Source organism: Hesperophylax consimilis, chromosome 8 (genome assembly GCF_061612785.1).
Source record: "Hesperophylax consimilis isolate HC1 chromosome 8, BYU_Hcon_1.0, whole genome shotgun sequence".
Taxonomy (NCBI): domain Eukaryota; kingdom Metazoa; phylum Arthropoda; class Insecta; order Trichoptera; family Limnephilidae; genus Hesperophylax; species Hesperophylax consimilis.
In genome coordinates, this window is record NC_142843.1 from 1,975,652 (window position 1) to 1,996,744 (window position 21,093).

General features: G+C 34.6%; 1 protein-coding gene across 5 annotated transcripts in view; it reads left to right on the plus strand.

Moving 5' to 3' along the window:
- Positions 1-21,093, plus strand: part of mrj (DnaJ heat shock protein family (Hsp40) member B6 mrj) — a 192,191-nt gene that overhangs the window by 156,758 nt on the left and 14,340 nt on the right. Inside the window, exon 1 of one of the 5 annotated variants that reach the window (XM_089634740.1) lies at positions 20,645-20,755. The exons of the other annotated variants lie outside the window; for them this stretch is intronic. The gene's annotated coding sequence lies outside the window, so the exon portion shown is untranslated. Of the gene's footprint in view, positions 1-20,644; positions 20,756-21,093 lie in introns of those variants that run through there. 5 annotated transcript variants of the gene reach the window in all.

Genomic DNA, 21,093 nt, shown 5'->3' on the forward strand with positions numbered 1-21,093 from the left:
CTTCAATCAAGATTCAGTGACTATCGAAGAGAAACAGGCGGCGAGTTGCTCTGCGTAGATGTGATGTTCAGGCAAGTAGGGAATCTGGTATGGGTACCGCCGCTCCGGGAACCTTTCATTGGACCTTTCATGTCTTGGTGGCGGATGCATCTGCTCACCCTTCGTCCTCTCCAGACGGTCTCTCTCGATCCAACGCTTTACAGCGCAGTGGGAGGGATAATTCACTTCTGGAAACACTGACCCCCAGATTCTTACCCACCCCTCAAACCTTTTGCGTCACAGAGCCTGTTTTCCTGCTTTTACTTAAAATACCCCCAAGACAGCATCCCCAAAGATGGCATAGGCCCTGGGGGGAAAAAATGACCCATATCATATATCGCACACCTAGATGAAGAGTAGTACAACTCAAAATACCTCTTTTTTCAGGAACAGCAAAAAACATTTTACTCGATTTTTATGTGACCGATTAAAAATATTTTTATATAATGTTGTATGTTATTTTACTAGGATATTTATTTGCTCAATTACTTATCATCAAATACACGTATCACTTGTTTATTAATTAATTTCGTGTTATTTTAGTATTCGTGACTAAATCATTGTTTAATAATTTTATCAACTCAAATTAATCAACTATTATGAAATTAGTAAAATTAAAATTACTTACTTTTGTAAACAAAACCGGAGTATGTGGAGTTGATATGTAGAACGCCCGAGAAACAAGACAGGTTCAATCACGAATACCAAATCAACTAAAATAATTCACGCTTTATGACTGCAGTTAATCACGAATACAAAACTAAGTCGAAATAATCCAGTCTTTGTGCGTATTGACAGCACCTTCCCCTACTGCTGGTATGTCGTAATTGGTGATGTGTTACTGTTGTTGGTGGTGGGTGTACGTGGAGCAACTCAGAAAGACTAACTTACATCGCCATCACATTATTATTGATGGAGATTTTAAAACAGGTGTCTTTGTAGTTTGTGTAGTTTTCGACGCAGATTCCGAAAATCGCAATAACTCAATTTTGAATTATTTCGAGTTGTGCTACCCTATATCTAGGTGTGCGAATTATGATTAATACACTAAGATTGTCAAAATTCGCAATGGTTGCTATAAATCTTCTCTTAAAGTGTAATAAGTGTTAGTTTCGAAATACAGTGTCGTGAACCCTTGACAGTTGGCAGTTTCTTTTTAATATTATAACAGGTATTAGGTTCGCACAATAGCGTGTAAGTGGTTAACAAAGGTGTGATACGCCAGTTAAATATGCTTTATTGCACTAACATTGTTGTCCCAAAAATTTAATGTTCATTCATAAGGTGGCACGGTGTTTACAGAGATTTTTATGTGACGAAGATTTTCTTGAAAACAACCTACGGACAACGATGTTTCCTTGCTCGGCAACTAAAGGGTTCAAAAACGACATCTCGCTGATAATAAATGGGTTGTCTACCACAAAAAACGTTATGATTAATGTTTTCAAATAAACAATTTAATTTGTTTTAGGGAAAAAAATATCATAAAAAAATAAACAGAGATGGTTTTACTTTGCACATACTATGTGTTGTAGGTATATTATTTAAATAAAAAAACTAGTCGCCATTTTATTCTAGTAGATGTCGAGAGGTGTTTTTTATGCGTTTCTTTATTTTTAATGAGTAAACCTCAAATCATAATATATTCCAAAAATTAAAAAATATTCTTATTAGACTTGTGGAAAAGTCAATAGATGTCGCGCATTAAAAAAATTGATATATTTATCCAAGACACTATATAAATTGCATTTAGTTCGGGAAGAATGTTGAAATCATACATAAAGATATTTGCCAATAAAAATATGTGTTGAGCAAATGAAGATTATGTTGCTAGTTCTTAGTAGAAGTATAATACAGTTAAATGTGACCGAAGCCCGACAAGGGTTGAGGTAAGTCCTGGTTTCAATTTCTATATTAGACCGAATCTTATTTGTTCCGAATTTTCGTTTGGGAGTCGCTAATATTGTCTTCAATGATTAAAAATTTATTTATTATTCTTAACATATTAATAAAACAAAGATATTGGATATTGTCCTCCACGCTAGTTCACTTTTGTTGTGGAGAAATTTTGGTAAATTAATTAATAATAATAGTGGACTTTGTTAAAAAAAGTTTTTATAAATATACTTACTTAAGACTTGTTAATTTTAAAAAAAAAGGTGTACTTTAGACTAAGTTATAGTGTATAGGAAAAATAAAGAGAAAATCTTATATAGTTTTAACAAACAAAATTATCTTATACGTAAGGTAATAAAATTATAACTTATTAGGATTGCAACCAGTTCCATGTATGTGTTTTAGTATTATGTAAGTCTAGATGTTTTAAATAGTGTTATCAGTGAATTTTATAGCTTTATATCCTGCTATCAGTAGTGTTTTTGTCCAAAGAATGTGTTTGTTTTAGGTATTTGTGGTTGGTGTGCATACCTAGTTCTAGTTGTTATGTTATTGTAAAGGAAAGTTAGTAGGTATATGTTTTGAATATAATTTTTTTAATTTTCAGCACTGGGTGTTTTTAAGTACAGTTGATGTGGGTGTTAGTATTGCTACTTTATGTACTACTTTTATTAATGTTTTCTGAGCTTTAAACAATGTGTCAATATATTTTTTTCTGGTGGCGCCGCCCCATGCGATGATGCCACATTCCATTATGGAAAGTGCTAGTACGAAGTATTTATTTTTATATCGTAGTAGTTAGGTATAGCTTAATAGTTTATTATGCGTAAGGTCAAGTAAAACAGATGTATCGATCAAAACCATTGTTGCCAATTAGCATAATGGTGATGATATAATAATAATGTATCAATACAAATGTGATATTTCCGGAACATGTTAAGCTAGTCTCACACGTACGCTATACGCTCATAATATGTATATGTTGGCCTGGCCTATTTCACTATATCGCTGGCTATATCCAATGAGAGTATAGCGCCCGTGTGAGATTAGCTTTTAATAAAAGGTTTGGCCGTGAGTGTATGAAAACCTTATTAAATGCTGCAAAGGCATTTCTCTGTTTGCGTAAAAGACTTTTTTTAATATGATAGGCAGAATAGATCAACCCCAATTTACAGGCAGGTTGCCAAAAGAGGGAACTACATATTTTAATTATTACTCGTAGTTTGGACGTCTGTAAATCATTCGCGTTTATATCACGGCGGTTTCTGCACCTATAGTTATTGTCTTCTTTATAGACCATTCAACCTCAATTCCCTGTAGGCAAGTGGCTACTCACCTTCCTAATTATATAGAATTTTCTCTCATAGGTTTCCGTAGTACACTTGCCTGATAACAAGTTCGTGAGCGGATTTGGACTATTACCGCCGAGCTGAGCCTATGATAAAAGTGGGTACCTAATTACTAATTACTGTGTACGAGTGGCAATTATTGTGGCTATCCGCCCATAATACTGTCAGTGTAGTATCTAGTCTCTAGTCTTTATGACTCCTGAGATCACCGGACGGCAGAAGGTAGAGGAGGCTGTACGTGTTAGGTACCTCCACTAGCTGCCGGGTGTGGGCGGCGGGCGGCCTTGAACCCCCGCCCACTGCTGACGTCACGAAGCTCAGCACTGCAACACTAAGCACTGAGCACTACCAACTAACTCTCGCGGTCCTCAACATGTAAAGAAGTACACTACAGTACCTACTACAGGCGCGACCACTTTAACAACGAGATTAGCTCGGTGAATTATGAAGATTCTGCTTGAGAAAAATCTTATCCGAATAACCTAGTTAAGATTTTTTTTTAAATACCATATACGTAATTTACTAAAAGTTTATCAATCAGAAAATCTGTTAATTCATTCGAAAAGCCTGCAATTCCTTTTTTAACAGGATTACCAGTAATTCGATGAGATTCTTAATAAACTAGCAATACCTACTCATTTTTCCCCGTATGAAATCATGAAATTTGCACAGTTGTTTATTTTTGTAATTTCTCGGTCTACACAACGGTTTTCGGCTCGGATCGTAATTGCTTTCGTGAATTATGGACCTCTGAAAAATCCATTTTGCAATCCAAAAATAAGGTGATATGTATTTAAATAAGAAAAAAGCATTGAAACTCGAGCGAAGCCGGGTATATGAAGTACGTGTGATTTGCAGTCACACACGACCTATTCTTTGTTTTGTAATATAATTTATTGATTCTCGTGCACAACCTTTCTTCCTAACCAACTTGTAACCATAATTTATTGATTCTCGTGCACAACCTCTCTTCCTAACCAACTTGTAACCATAATTTATTGATTCTCGTGCACAACCTTTCTTCCTAACCAACTTGTAACCATAATTTATTGATTCTCGTGCACAACCTTTCTTCCTAACCAACTTGTAATCATAATTTCGTCGACTTAATAATAATTAGGCACGCTTTATTTATCAATCTTTCGAAGCTAATAAAAGATAATTTCATGCCTTGTGCCCAAAGTTCGTACAATACGTTGTAACCTTCTTTAAGGCACGTGAATATATTGTTGAAAACGTACTTAATACATAATAATTATTACGCGAAAACCTTGAACGGAAAGGAACATTTTTTAGGTCATGTCTTACAATATTTTTTTATTGAATTCGCGTAAATATTATACGATATTTGTTTTTACTTGAAACTTTTACGAGGTTATAAAACTGTTGACATTTGGATAACATATTTATATTATTCTTTGTTGGCTTTATAATAATGTCTCAATTTCATTTCTCCTTGGCACATACTTGTGAAAAAATCAGAACCACAGTGATTGTGTTTGTCGTATTTGAATATCACAAAGCCGCAAAAAGATTTTTATCTTTACCACCAGTAAAAATAATACCAGTTATTAATAAAAAACGTTTATTCAGTGTTGCCATAGTTAGTTATTTAGAACAAATATTATTGACCTTTGTGGTAGTACAAATGTTACACAAATCAATCCATCTTGACTTGCAAACTTGGCATAATCAGTAAAAGCCGCTCACTGCAAAATGTATGTGGCGATTTTAAGTTTGTCAATTTTACAATTATTCTAGCCGACGTGTACCCGTTATCCCCTTAGGAGATAGACATATACCATCGCGGACTTTTCTACGGGACTTTTTAAGATATGCAATTCGGTTGTACATTATTTTGATGTATCTCATAAGGTTTAGCCAGCGTAAAGCAATGAGTGCGCCCAAAAAAAAATACAGTGTGTGGCAAGCCTACGCACGACGGAAGTGAAACTTTTAGTTTTCTTCTCTCTCTCTTTTCATTTCATTCTCTCTTTTTATAACAATATAACAAATCGAATAAACCACAATCAATTACGTATTTCACTCGTATTACACTCACCGCGCAGTACACGAAGCAAGCAGCTGATGCCTGGCGTGGCGTCGTTGGCTAGAGAGAGAGGAAAAGAGAGAAGAGAGAGAGAGAACGTTCGTCAGTGGCTCCCTCACCTCAGTAAGCGACTACGGTGAGAGAGCGACAGTGAACGGTGAGCGGTGGTGGGGGTCCCGTACCCCCACCACCAAATGATCACTGTTTTTCGTGACGGTCATGAGTCGGTTTTACTCCGGTCCTCGAAAATGCATGACGCGCGTAAAGAAGTTTCACTTCAAAAATTTTACGACTTGATTACAAAACATTGACTTTTCTCTACTTTCTATAAATATATTATGAATGTTTGACTTTCTTTAAAAAAAAAATGTAATATATATACAAACCTTCCGGAAGAAATTCTCCAAATGATTGTGAAAATCCTATCATTGCGTAGTTTAGAAGAACGAAGCGCACAAACAGACAGACGCGGATAGCTTTAGACTTTATTTTATAATATTTAGAGAAGTCGACATACAAACTAATGAAATACAATAGCATCTTATTTCTTAGTGATTCCCTCAGAAGAGTTAAAACTGCCCGGAGCCAGTGGCACTATTGCATTTCTTATTTGGGTAGTGTTTTGAGACTGAAAGACCCCCTAAATCCTTAGTAAGGAGATGGGAAGAGGAAGGCTATGAAATTACTAATTTTTACCAACATATTTGCTGTTTTATCCAACAGCATGTAAAAAAATGTTCTAGTTATGACCGTTAACTCAAAATAAGTTTAAATCTTCATTGAATAAGATAGGTTAAAATGGAGATTTTTACGCTTATTTAATATGAATTTAACGAATACAGTGACTGTATTACTATTACTAATCTCTTATAGAAATTGGGCACGATCCTAAATCTGCGTAACTGACCTACCGCAGCAGCAGAATAGTGACTAGTCTAGAAGTCTAGTAGTCTAGTAGTCTAGTAGTCTAGTAGTCTAGTAGTCTAGTAGTCCAGTAGTCCACGTTACGCCGATAGCACGAACCCACCGAGAAAGGCGTTCGCAGGTTCACAGAAACCGTGAATCACGATGTTGAAACGGTCCATTACACATTTCTACTGTTGTAATATTACATACACGGTATCCGGAAACTAGTGGTATAATCGGGAAGCTGGTAAATCTACGACAACTTCCGAGTCGGTTTACTCAAAATCGACTGAAAATGTGATTTAGATTAACCAGTTAATAACCAGCACATGAAAAATGAGTAATGCTGATTTATTGAAAATCTCTTCAATTTAAATTATTAGTCATCCTCTCAAAAACTCGACTACTAGAAACGTGACAAAAAAATTATATTTTACTTAGGATGGGTTGTTTCATAGAATTTTACCAATTTATCAAATTTCAACGTTAATTTGCGAGTTCTGTGAATGTCCTATTTAAGTTCTGTTATTATATCATTATAGGCCAGTTACTTGACAAAACTGAAATGATAACAGAACTTGAAAAGAACGTTCACAGAACTTGAAAATTTACTTTGAAATTTGAAGAATTGTTCAAATTCTCTCTACAACCCATCCTCAAAATAACAGGATACCTATCAATTCATTCGTTAATGGCCCACAATTCCGTTTTTAAAAGGAAAACGAATAATTTGATGAGATTTTTAATAAATTAGTAATATTTTTTATCAGGAAGTTTTCTCCGTGCTCTTGTACCACTAGTTTTCGGACACCATTGTATAAAATAACTTTTTGGAGACACTCGTTCCTCCCGTTTAACCCTCCTCGCCAGAGGGAATAGGCTCTGCCGCACGTACACTTCGGAGCGGCGGTACCACGCGCCGCTTCAGGCCGTCGCGCAAAGAAGTCTCACAATAGACTGCGCTGTAAACCGTTACCTTACATTCGGACTTTTGTGCGCGGCGGCCTGGAGTGGCGCGTTGTACCGCCGCCGCGAAGTGTACGTGTGGCAAAGCCTAATATGTGCCCATCGCAACCCTTAACTTGTTGTTACCACTCGGCATTTGATGACCGAAAAGCAAAACCGTTCGACACGTTTATGCAATTACATTTATTATTTTTTTATATTTTAGATGGGGATCAGATATCCTAAGACGCTTTCCTGCATCAAAACGTTGTGTATGAATTTAATCCATTTCAATGTGAATTTAATCCATGGCCTCAGCACGGGCAAGCCACCTAGTGAGGCCTACATTACTAGAAAACATAAATTGTAAAAAATAATGTACAAATAAAAAAATAAATTAAAATGTATACAGGAACTTCATTTTAGTGTAACGTTAATGGTTTCCTATTTTTTAAATATACCTAATAACAACTTACGCAATGATTATGTATTGTTGAAGATATGAATGATGTAAGTTTTTACATTACAAAGTTAAAGTTATGAGACGAGCAAATTGATAGGGGCACACAGCAAAAAAAAATCACTCATGTCTTCGCCAAACTACGAAGGCTATTGTTTTTTTAATACCTATCATGTTCCTGGTTTTGAGATAAGAATAACTCATTACATATTGGCTTTCTTTCTGTACTGTTTCTCCAGAAGTAACATAATTTAATACCGATTACATGCATACAAGTTTTATCTCCATCAAACGACTAATAATAATGCAGACATGCTTCACCAGCAGAAGTATTATTTTTTCCCTATCGGATGACTTCGCAAAATGCACTCCTTCTAAATATGAAACATGCTGAGGCGATCTCTCTCGTGGTAATTTACCACTTTAATTTAAAATTGCAGATACATCTCGTTTGATACAATCAAATAGAAAATACAATACATTTTGATCAATTTGGCAATCATCTACGAAGTGTTGTTATGTTCGCCGGTTGTTATTGCTTAGAACAGTCTGCTAACTAACCGAATCGAATCAGGCTATCTCCGCCTGTTGGCGATACAACACGACGTGACGGATCGCCAAGGTCAGGTTTATAAATATTTATATTTTAAACGTAATTATCTATCTTTATATTCCTGTAATAGCAAATTGTACTTCAAAAAGATGATTGTTGCTATTGGGTGATTGATATTGTAACTCTATGAATAGTGATGCAACAATTCGTACTCGACGAGTATGATTATACGATCTCGAACGATTACGATTAATCCATGGAAAATTGTACGATTACGATTAATCCATTGATAAGTGTACGATTATGATTAATCAATCAAGTACGAATGCGGTCATGATTAATCCATTGATAATTGTACGATTATGATTAATCAATCAACTACGATTGCGGTTACGATTAAGTAATCACCTAGATTACGATTAATCAATTGGAAATTGTACGATTATGATTAATCAATCAACTACGATTGCGGTTACGATTAAGTAATCACCTAGATTACGATTAATCAATTGGAAATTGTACGATTATGAGTAATCAATCACGTACGATAACGGTTACGATTAATTGATTGATATTTGTACGATTACGGTTAATCAATCACTTACTATAACGGTTACGATTGATTGATAGTTAATTGTACGATTACGATAACCAATCATGTACGCTTATGATTAATCGATCGATAACTATACGATTAAGATTAATCAATCAATGACCATACGATTTCGATTAATCAATCTGCAATTCTATGATTTTTATTTTTTTAAATTTATTTAGTCTAATATTTTGTACATACTAAATATTATGGTGAATTTATTAATAGTAATGGTATTTCTCCGTCCTCCTCACTAGGGTGTCTTGACTGTCTTGTGCTGAGTTGGAATAAAGTTTTTTTTAATTGTATTTATTTGTTGTCTGTATCGTTTTTAGTGTTTTTTGAGAGTTTTTTCAAGAGGACAATCCTCTGATATGGTTATGATTAGTATTAGATAGGTGCAGATACATTATTGATTGGCTAACAATATCGATTACAATTACAATAATAGTTTAAAATTTGTGTTATGAAATGTATTAAAAATCATAACTAACTAACCATCACGCCGTTTGCCAGCAGGGGTGGGAAGAGAGGATTGACCGTCAATTAAGTCGGTCTTGGCACACACTCCTTGCCTCATTAACATTCATACATCGTCTCATACGTGCTCTTCTGTAATTCCTAGCAAAAAAATCTTAAAAATTCCTAGAAAACCTCCTGCATATTCTTCCTCTACCTCCTACTTCTTCTTGAGATTGTGATAGTATGGAAATGGAATAATGGTGGGCATTTATAAATGTTTATCTGTTAGTTAGATATTACCTTGTATTTATTTTTTAGCATTATTTTAATCTGCGATTACGATTATAACCCTAAAGATTCCTACTACCTGCGGTTACGATGCTCGGAATCATAATCGTTGCAGGGTTGCATCATTGCACGCAACCTAATAATGATGAATAATTCCGAATCCTTAAAAACACGTTTTCGGCCAATTTAATGACGTAGCTCTTAATCACATCCCCAATAAGGCGATATGACTAGCTCATTACCGGTCTTGATTTTATTCTCTTGTATCGGTGATAAATTTAAAATAAACAGGTTTGGCATTTCCTTAAAAAAAGCTGCGTTAAATCGAATCATTTGCATCTTGTATATAGCATCACGTAATAGTACCTACTTGCATAGATACGCCAAACTGTTGTAAACGTAAACATGCCGTCACATCATGTGGTAAATTCAACCATAATATAATACGCAGGCGTGTACTGAGACGACGGCCATGGTTTCATTGAACTAGGTCCAGTGGACATACTTGAGATTTATTGCGTTTAGTATCACATACAAGTTCGTTCATCAGACAAGCTGTCACCAGCTGCCACAAACAAGCCGCTCTTTTTTGTGAACAAAATGCCTTCCTGTGCCTTTGATACCCCGCCACGCGTTGCTGTAGCTCAGTCTGCCAATTCGCTACATTTGTTTCTACCAAACCCGCTTAGCACCTAAATCATTTTCAAAATGAAAAAGTGGAAAGGTGCAAAAATCTTTCACGAGCTAAAACAGCATTCGTAAATACACGGATATCATTTATTATTATCAATAAATACAATTATTCACAAGGCTTTTAGCTACCCGAAAACGATAAATGCAGAAATAAATATACAATTACAGTCGGTAGGTCGTCTCATACAGCGTTCCTTATTCGCCTTAGTAAAAGCGAGTAAGCGTATATTGTCATCTTAATCACACCCGTGATGTAGAATGTGAATTCCGCGCAACTTTTATATACATAAACGCTGCCCGGTCCTATATACCCACACATACATAAATATTCTTTGAATGTCTTATCTTTGTCATATAGACGTTTCGTGAACAACGTTTGAATTAAGAATTTACTTTGCTCCATTTTGCGTTAATTTTGTGAGGCAATAAATAACGTGTCTATTTGTATGTACTGTAATATCATTGACTCAAATCCACAATTTCGATGTTACCACCACGGCTGAGTGTAATTTTTACAGATTAGCCTCTGCTAAGTATTGAACTATCAGTGATTTACATTTTTTTCATTTTAAAAGAATTTCTGTCTCTCATTTTTATTATAAAATATTAGTTGTCAATGGGAATTGACTTGACGAGCGTACTGGTACAGCGTTACATTCAGTAACGCCATGCACGCTCGACGGGTCAGTCCGATTAACGTCTTATTACATTTGATCAGTTCATACTACCTATACAGGGTGTATCCGCACTAACCCGACAAACTTTAACCAGCTATTCCTTAGCACATTTGGAGTAAAAAATGTTATCGGCACTTTGCTGTCCGGTAGCATTTTTTTTTCAATTAAAAAGAAAAAAAATTAAAAATTTCCACACTACATCACTGTCATTGGCATTGCTTTTCGTGTTCAACAGCTGTTATAAGCAAGTATGTCGAAAAGCGTCTTCGCTCTTTCGCACACACTAAATAATAATAGTTAAAAATGAGACGAATGGTGCCGTGCCATTTCGTTGTGATTGTAAAAGTGCGCCAATATAGTTACACACTTGCATTATTCAACGGAATTCGAATAAAATATTGCCAGATGAGTTTTCAAACTTTGACAAACGATAAAACAGTGGTGACATGTGGTGAAAATATGAATATAATTTTTTTATTAAAAAAATACGTTACCGGACAGCAAAGTGCACATAAGATTTTTTACTCCAAATATGCTAAGGAATAGCTGGTTAAAGTTTGTCGGGTACGTGCCGATACACCCTGTATAATAATACAGAGTTGTACAACACACACAACTACCGTTAAGTTCATTGCGTTTATCTCGCAAAGGTGAGAGAATCCATTTACGCAATCATTGAATATGCTTCTACTTTAGTTGTTTGTAGTCCAATGTACTCAATTTCATAATACCTAGTTATACGAATAACGTCACCAATTTTATGTAATAACCAACGGAGACCCGTGAAAAATTACGGGATATTATAATTGTAGGATTTGTGAGGCTGAAAATTTATGTAAAGAACACCTCAGAACAAGGACAATAAATTATTGCTGCAGAATGATCAAAAAAAAAAATTAAGCATCAACTTTGTAACAGCATTTTTCGCGAGTATTTTTCTTGGTCAGTTATAGTTTAAGTTAACAATTTATGTGTAAATTTTTGATAGATCATTTTCAATTTTGAAAATACAATTAAAATGTTTTTTAACATATAATGAAACTTATTGGCAGGTACCTACTTTATAGCTTTTTTGAACTTTTCTTGACAAAATCAGTTTCGGTTTTTGAAAACGACACTTAAATTCAAAGCAAATCTGAGTTCATTGAGCCAGAGTTCACTCACAGACAGACCCACTATTGAAATAAGTATGTTTGATGATTGTAGGTAGTTCGCAATGATGTTATTAGATTATCGTAACTTGTTTTTTTTTAAAGTAATGTGTTATGCTGCTTAATAGAAAAAATGATGTGTTATGGTGTTCAATACAAAAAAATAATGTGCATATTTTCAATACAAAAAAATTATGTGTTATGCTGTTCAATAGAAAAAAATGTGTTATACTGTTAAATAGATAGGATTTATAACAGTTAATCTGGAAAATGTATAAAAGAAAAATCATGCAGATAAAAAAAATAATCCCGTAGTACACAAAACACATGGTAATAAAATTACATCAAATAGCAACATCGTCTCTTGATTTTGTAATATATTATGTACTGGGAGCTGGGAGTATAAGTTTAGTATTTATAGTAAAGTGTAATGACATTTATTAAAGTGAGAATATTTTTATTTTTTGTGTTGGTTTGATGTTTTGTGGTAGGTTATTATTGTACACTGTAATTGCCGTGTAATGAGGTCCTGTAAATGGCAGTAAAATATAAGCGTTGTAAAATAGAAGTTGTTTTATTTTAACCGATGACGATAACATGTAAACATTTTTTTATGTTACAAAGTAATAGGCTGGTTCCACTAGGTATTATGTTATAAATTCGCATATTTTTCTTGTATTGAGGAATGATGATAAAAGTGAATCTATTCGTACTTAATCTGAATTAGCGCAGTGGGCAGATCGCGACAGGTTCGCCGTGTTATTATATTATTCGATACTAATCTGTTTGGAATGCGATTCGATACGGCTGTCACGATTGTTATAAACAGGTAGTGTTTCAAGAGAGAGAAGTGCGCTGCTCGAGATCTCGCGTGCTCAAGTGTCCCACCCACTGCGTGACGTCTCGGGGACCTTCAGCGGGAGAGATGGGAGATGTAAGCCAGTCTGTTAGTCTGTCTGTTGCACGCGGAGGAGATATCTGAAAACAATCGTCGCGTGACGTCACTCCGCGGGACAAGTAATCCCACACTGCGCTGCGCTAATGTAGCTCGCCTCTCACGACAATCTAAATATGTTATTTATGTCGATGAATGATTTACTTCAGTCATAATGACTTTTGAGGTAGAAATATATGCGATACTTTTGATATTTGGCTGATACCCACCTTCCCTACGCGCTATGTTCCAAGACATTCTATAACATAATACATTTTGATATTTGGCAGATACCTACCTTCCCTACGCGCTGTGTTCCAAGACATTCTATAACATTTTGATATTTGGCTGATACCCACTCTCCCTACGCGCTATGTTCTAAGAAATTATATAACATAATACATTTTGATATTTGGCAGATACCTACCTTCCCTACGCGCTATGTTCCAAGACATTCTATAACATTTTGATATTTGGCAGATACCTACCTTCCCTACGCGCTATGTTCCAAGACATTCTATAACATAATACATTTTGATATTTGGCAGATACCTACCTTCCCTACGCGCTGTGTTCCAAGACATTCTATAACATTTTGATATTTGGCTGATACCCACTCTCCCTACGCGCTATGTTCTAAGAAATTATATAACATAATACATTTTGATATTTGGCAGATACCTACCTTCCCTACGCGCTATGTTCCAAGACATTCTATAACATTTTGATATTTGGCAGATACCTACCTTCCCTACGCGCTATGTTCCAAGACATTCTATAACATAATACATTTTGATATTTGGCAGATACCTACCTTCCCTACGCGCTGTGTTCCAAGACATTCTATAACATTTTGATATTTGGCTGATACCCACTCTCCCTACGCGCTATGTTCTAAGAAATTATATAACATAATACATTTTGATATTTGGCAGATACCTACCTTCCCTACGCGCTATGTTCCAAGACATTCTATAACATTTTGATATTTGGCAGATACCTACCTTCCCTACGCGCTATGTTCCAAGACATTCTATAACATAATACATTTTGATATTTGGCAGATACCTACCTTCCCTACGCGCTGTGTTCCAAGACATTCTATAACATTTTGATATTTGGCTGATACCCACTCTCCCTACGCGCTATGTTCTAAGAAATTATATAACATAATACATTTTGATATTTGGCAGATACCTACCTTCCCTACGCGCTATGTTCCAAGACATTCTATAACATAATACATTTTGATATTTGGCAGATACCTACCTTCCCTACGCGCTATGTTCCAAGACATTCTATAACATTTTGATATTTGGCAGATACCTACCTTCCCTACGCGCTATGTTCCAAGACATTCTATAACATAATACATTTTGATATTTGGCAGATACCTACCTTCCCTACGCGCTGTGTTCCAAGACATTCTATAACATTTTGATATTTGGCTGATACCCACTCTCCCTACGCGCTATGTTCTAAGAAATTATATAACATAATACATTTTGATATTTGGCAGATACCTACCTTCCCTACGCGCTATGTTCCAAGACATTCTATAACATTTTGATATTTGGCAGATACCTACCTTCCCTACGCGCTATGTTCCAAGACATTCTATAACATAATACATTTTGATATTTGGCAGATACCTACCTTCCCTACGCGCTGTGTTCCAAGACATTCTATAACATTTTGATATTTGGCTGATACCCACTCTCCCTACGCGCTATGTTCTAAGAAATTATATAACATAATACATTTTGATATTTGGCAGATACCTACCTTCCCTACGCGCTATGTTCCAAGACATTCTATAACATAATACATTTTTTATTAATATTTAGAACTGTGGAAATGGTGCCATTTTGGAAAATATGACACAATTTTTCGTACTTTTTGTTAATTTCCCGGTAAATAATAATTTTCAAATAAAATAATTCATATTCTTGAAAGAATTTACTTTGTGGCTTGCCATAATTTAAATAAAAACACAAAATTGTTGTAAACCAATCTTATGTAAGTTAATGAAGGTAATGGTTAATAATGAAGGAAGGACACTTCTGAAACATTTAAAGAGATGTGTTAAAATAAAGTGGTTTTCGACAAATTTGTATTTAGGTATATTGTAACTGGTTATTCATGCTTTTTCATAAAATGTAGGCTTTTCAAGTTACAGAACTCTGAATCTAGGAAGTATCATCAAAACATTATTTTTGGGGCCTATTTTCGCCCTCATTTTCCAAGTAGCCCACAGCTAAAAAGTTTAATGTTCGGTTCCTTGATCATCTAACTAACTAACTAACCATCACGCCGTTTCCCTGCAGGGGTAGGCAAAGATGATCCTGGCCGTCTTGTCAAATTAAATACGGTCCTTGGGTGTTAATCCGATCGGCTTTCAATATTGGAGATGCTCGACTTGTATAGCACATAAAATAAATTCTTACATTTCCACTTCCGTTGTCGGGTCTTGGGAGGGAGGGAGAGAAGAGAGCATTGAAATAACCCACTAATGTGTGTTTGTTTGTCTTTCCATCGGCTCGGCTTAATCGGCTAGCGCTAGTGTGACCAAAAGCAGCAGGAGACAAGCTGTCTCAAAAATACACCAAACCGTCTCTGACGTAGTTTTATTGCTGGAATCTCTCACGAAAGAGAGAGGGAGAGTAAACATCGGTACCTACGCATTGCTTCAGTTTTAAAGTGTTACAATCTTGTATCTTATCATCAGTTCGCAGACGATGGCACCCCCTTTGAAATCAGTGTTCGCCGTTCGCACGTCCATCTGCGAAAACTAGTTTGTATCTCGGCCATCCCACGGAATACAACCGGCAGCGATGGTGGCCATGGCGGCCAACCTGTATATTGTATAACGTGCATTACCTGACAATCGGAAGAAATCGAAACTGAGTTGTGATTACAGGCACAGTGCAGCACAGCCTCGTGACATAATATCGGCACAGAACAGATGTTTTGAACTCGGCCGAATAGCGAGCCGCACTGCAGATGTGCAGATATGCGCCGATTTAAAAGCGGCCGTTGCACCGTAAGAATTGCGCCGAGAATTTTGGTGTGAAAACTGCAAAGAATTCACAAGTTACGAGTATATCAAAATTTGTCGTTTTTAATATTTTTGTCATAAATAATTATGCATCAGGGTGTATTCCCGTATTTTGAGAGTGCTGAAACTTACTGATATAAAATATTGCTAATTTATTAAGAATTATTCGTAATACGATAAAATGCTGAATTGCAGGACTGAATTGACAGGTTTCCTAATAATTTTTAGTAAAACACGAATGTGTTATCGCGACGTCGGAACGCGTGTTCATAAAAATTCTAATATTTTCGCAATTCGTCATTGTATATTATCAGGACAAACGCAGGTACATTAACACGTGTTCTCATATATTATGAATGTACTCAAAATTTATTAAGAAACAAATTGCAAACTGCAATATCGTTTTTAACAGGATTTTAATAAATCAGCAATGATCATTTTTCTCCTTGTGCTTTCATTGTCAAATATTTCTTTTGTAAGTCGTAAAAATGAATCAATTTATATTCTGTTTTGTTATTGTGCTATTTAATTATTTTACTCAAACATAATATTTTTTCTTGTGTTAATAATAAAACTGCACTCATACAGCTAAATACGTAAATGCAGACGTTAAATTTTATAATATTATTATGTTTCGTTTGCAAATAACTCCCGACGCCTTCGGTTCTCTGATTTAAATTCAGCGAATTTGAGCGCTTCAATATGAATTCGTTGGCATTAAATAAAATATGTTTTGTCGAGTTTTTTTTGGTCAAAATTAATGAGATGCCTACGCGGCGAACACTTTGTGATTTACTCTGCCGAATTTCTAATAATGTTGTCGCCCATTGACAATCTAGCGCTGAGAAAAATGATAGCGCTTGGATATTATACATGTATAATACATATCTACCTAATATGATAAACAAAATGACCACCCGGTCGGATAAGTTGCGGGAAATTGTAAATTGAGGTATAAACCCACCGTTAAAAGCATCAAAGACATTGGCGGTAATTGGCTGGTCGTCACATCGTAAAACCCAAGTTAAAACAAAGAAAATGCGACCTACTTTCTGGTTCGATGGTTTCCGAAGAAAATGTAAAAGAGAAATATGGTAATAATTATATGAAATGTGTAGCTCCAATTTTGCATCATGTCTTCTGTAGCTCTGGGCTTCTTTGTCTTCGTGAATTTCTGTGAACCTCCCAAGAATCCCAAATATTATGTCCAACCCTTTTAAGGAGAGCATAATCACGTTTTCTTTGGAAGCTCTCAATTTCCTCAATTATTTTCCATTTCATCTTAGTGTTTCTGAGTAAGCATTGGGGATAAGGCCTTATAATAATAATAAAAGTCTTAATAAATTGATTTCCACGAAGTGTCCCGAGTCCTGACTTCATGCCCTCTCAGGGCCAACGAACCTTTGTGGTGATCATTTAGGCCTCTCACACGGAGAAAACTTACTGATATGAAATATTGATAATTTAATAAATTATTCGTAATCCGGTTAAAAACGGGACTGCAGGCCGTCAACGAATGAATTGATAGGTTTTCTTTTATACTTTTAGTAAAAGAGGAACGTATTATTGCGATGTCGGAACACGTGTTCCTATATCTTTTAACCGGATTACGGATAATTTTAAGAGATTTTTAATAAATCAGCAACTCATTTTTCTCCGTGCAGGGTCAAAGAAAAGTACATATTATTTTTTCGTAGTTCTATAACAAGTAAAGTTATGTTTTACTGGTATTTTTGACAACCTTTTCCCCTGCACGTACGCCTGAAACAGAAGCTTCAAATTTAGGTATCTTCGTTTTTCTGTCTCATAATATCGCTGCAACTAGAAAATGTATAATTATTCAATCGTAAAAATGAGTTGTTACCTACTTCGACATAAAGGAGCCGATTTTTATGTCCAAATCGTCATCCATAAAACGCTCGCGTTTTTCGGAACGATGCTCGTAAATTTTTCCAATAAATCCGCCACTCGGGCCTTTCATATGAATTTATTATGCTACGTTGTCTGTCCCATTAAAGTTGGTCCTGTGTGGGAGGCAACCAACCAACGGCCGACCAACCAGTAACCGCATTAACATCAACTATCTCCCAACATTACATCATGCTTTCACTGCAGGGAACAAAGCGTTTATTATGATGTTCCTTTCAAATACAACATTATTTATCACTTAAATGTTTTATAAGGCAACCAACCCGCCGTACCTTAATGAGAACCACCTTTTAAAAATGCTTTTGTGTGGAAATTCTTATCAAAAGTGTAATAGGGAAGTCATTCATTACATCATTCACAAGATTTTTAGAATTATGATGTAAGCACATTAAAGACCTCACGAATGTTGATTAACGGACTCATCGAAGACTATTAACTCCTCAGGCTAATTTGTTCGGTTTTGGGAACAAACAGTTATTACCCATAGAGTCAATTTGTTCGCTTTTCGGAAAAACTCCTTTGGTCTCATAGAATTAGTTGTCTCCCTTACCGTCATAGTTAGAAATATAAACTAAACGGTGTTAGAAAGAGAAAACACAAATCTTTATTTTTTTAATTTGTTTTAATTTTTTTTATTGAATATATAAACACATTACAATAATTTACAAATGTAGATATTTCGAGGCTGATTGATGAAAAAATTAGAAATTTTTAACAAAAAATATTATTATATTCGAATATAGAAGTTAACCACAGAATAATTACAATGTACTAACTACATTTCTATAAAATCAAATACACTACCAATACCATGCAATAAAAGCTTTCAACAGTTTAAAACTTGAAATTAAAATTGAGGAAAATAAAAATAAATTCACACACAAAATTACAAAATGGATTTAAGAACAAAAAAGACAATATTACCAAAATTTCATAGCATAAAATAAAAATAAAACCTACACGTAACACACAAAACCAATATAAACACACATCACTCACAAACACACAAGATTATTTTCAATGTACTATTTTTTTTTAAATTTTAAATATATTATTATGTATTTTTAATTTTAAATGTATAATTTTTCTCATAAAATGTATTATGTAGTTTATATTTCATATTATAAAATGAAGGCCTCAGCACGGGCAAGCCACCCAATGAGGCCTACATTACTGGAAAACTTGAATTGTAAAAAATATTTTACCTAATAAAATAAAAAAATAAATAAAAAAAAGGTTCCGTCCGCAATTTGAGAAAAAATTAATAAAATTTGTGAATTTTTATATGAAATGACAAAAAAGTGAGGTGGCGGTAATGTTTATAATCGTATTATTTTAGTTCAGTAATAAGACCTAAAAACGTAAGGCGAGAATTTTTTTGTTTGATTAAAAAAAAAAAATATTTCGACAATTATATGTTTATTTCTAACAATAAAAGTTGAAAGCGTATTACTTCATACTGAATACATTCAGCAATAAGCCATTAATTTCGATTTTATTGTAAGTGTTACACACAAATTCTTCGACTTTTTGACAGCATTTTTAAGAAATGATAATGACGGTCAATATGCTAGTAGCTTAAAGGGTTAAAATGATAATATTATGGATTATTTTGCAGCCATTAAAGACGTTAAAGTCCATTGCAATTATTATGTATATGTACCAACGTTCGAGTTTATAAAGTTGGTCAAATTATTGTGTCACTTATCATATTATTATAATCAACAAGGAACCCAGATGTACGCTATTTATTTATCGTATGAATTATGGATTCAGTTGTTCGGTGCCAGCGAAGTGATGTAGTTCGCGGAATAACAGTGTTATAGTGCGGCATCTGTTTATCGTCATAATTAATTTATGAAAAAATCATGCTACGAATTTAAATAATTAATCACTTATTAGGTCAAAAGCATTACATTTGTTTATTTTATTACCAATAAATTGTTATTTTATTGTTAGCTATATAATATTTATCTGAAACGTTATATTCTTTGCGAAGACCGCAACGAATAGGAATTATTTTTTAACTTGCGCAGGCCCAAAAGAGTTACGATATTATGTGCTAAATACATTGATGTATTATACAGAGAATTCGGGGGTGATTCTACGTCATTTTAGAAGTAAAAAATACGATATTATGTGCTAAATACATTATTGATGTATTATACAGAGAATCCGCGGTTAATTCGGGGGTGATTCTACGTGATTTTAGAAGTAAAAAATATGAATAACTTTTTCGAAATTCTAATGTTCAATGTAGTTTTTAGGTAAAAAGGGTTAATTGTTTGTATGGGAAAATATATACGCCGCCGTACGCCCTGTATTATAAAGCTAAATAATTTGCTCCAAGCAAAGGGATTATATTGTTTTCCTAGGGGTACTGAGGTGCAAATGACGTAAATTTGGACTGGATTCTTCAAATTATATTTTATATTTATTTTTAGGGTATTATGCCGTGTTGCGCTTCCTCCTTCGTTAGCCACAGCGGAAAGTGTTTAGTTTCCATCATCAGGACAGATGTGTACTGATGACACTGTAATGCTGACGGAAAATTTGGCTAGGTCCTCGGGGAAATTATTTTCCTCAGGGCTTCCTGTGTGGAGCTAATGTAAAAAAAAACTAAATGAACAAAATAACTCTTTTGGTTTTGCACTCCAATTGTAGCATGTTAATTTATTGTTTTGCTGTGTTTTATCTTATAACACGTTCTTTGAAGATTGCTTTCAATTACGATTGACATGAAATTTCTACTTTTCATCATTACACTGTGGTAAGTGCATTGCCATTTGTAATGCTTCCATCACACACTGATTCAATCAACCAACACACTTATAAACAAATCAAGCGGAGTTTAACTAGCCGCAAATACATTAAGAATATTAAATAGATATTAACCTAAGCCCAACCCTGCACAAATGACGAACGCACATAAAACTATCATGCAAATAATATTGCTGACTGGAAATATAGCTTCTAATTTTTTAAACAACATAGAATAGCAATTGTCTAAGGATTAATAAATTGAAAGTACCTAGTATAGGTATGTAGTACTTAGGTAGTAGTAATATAGTCTACTAGAGTATTCCCAGGCAGAGCTCATATGCACTC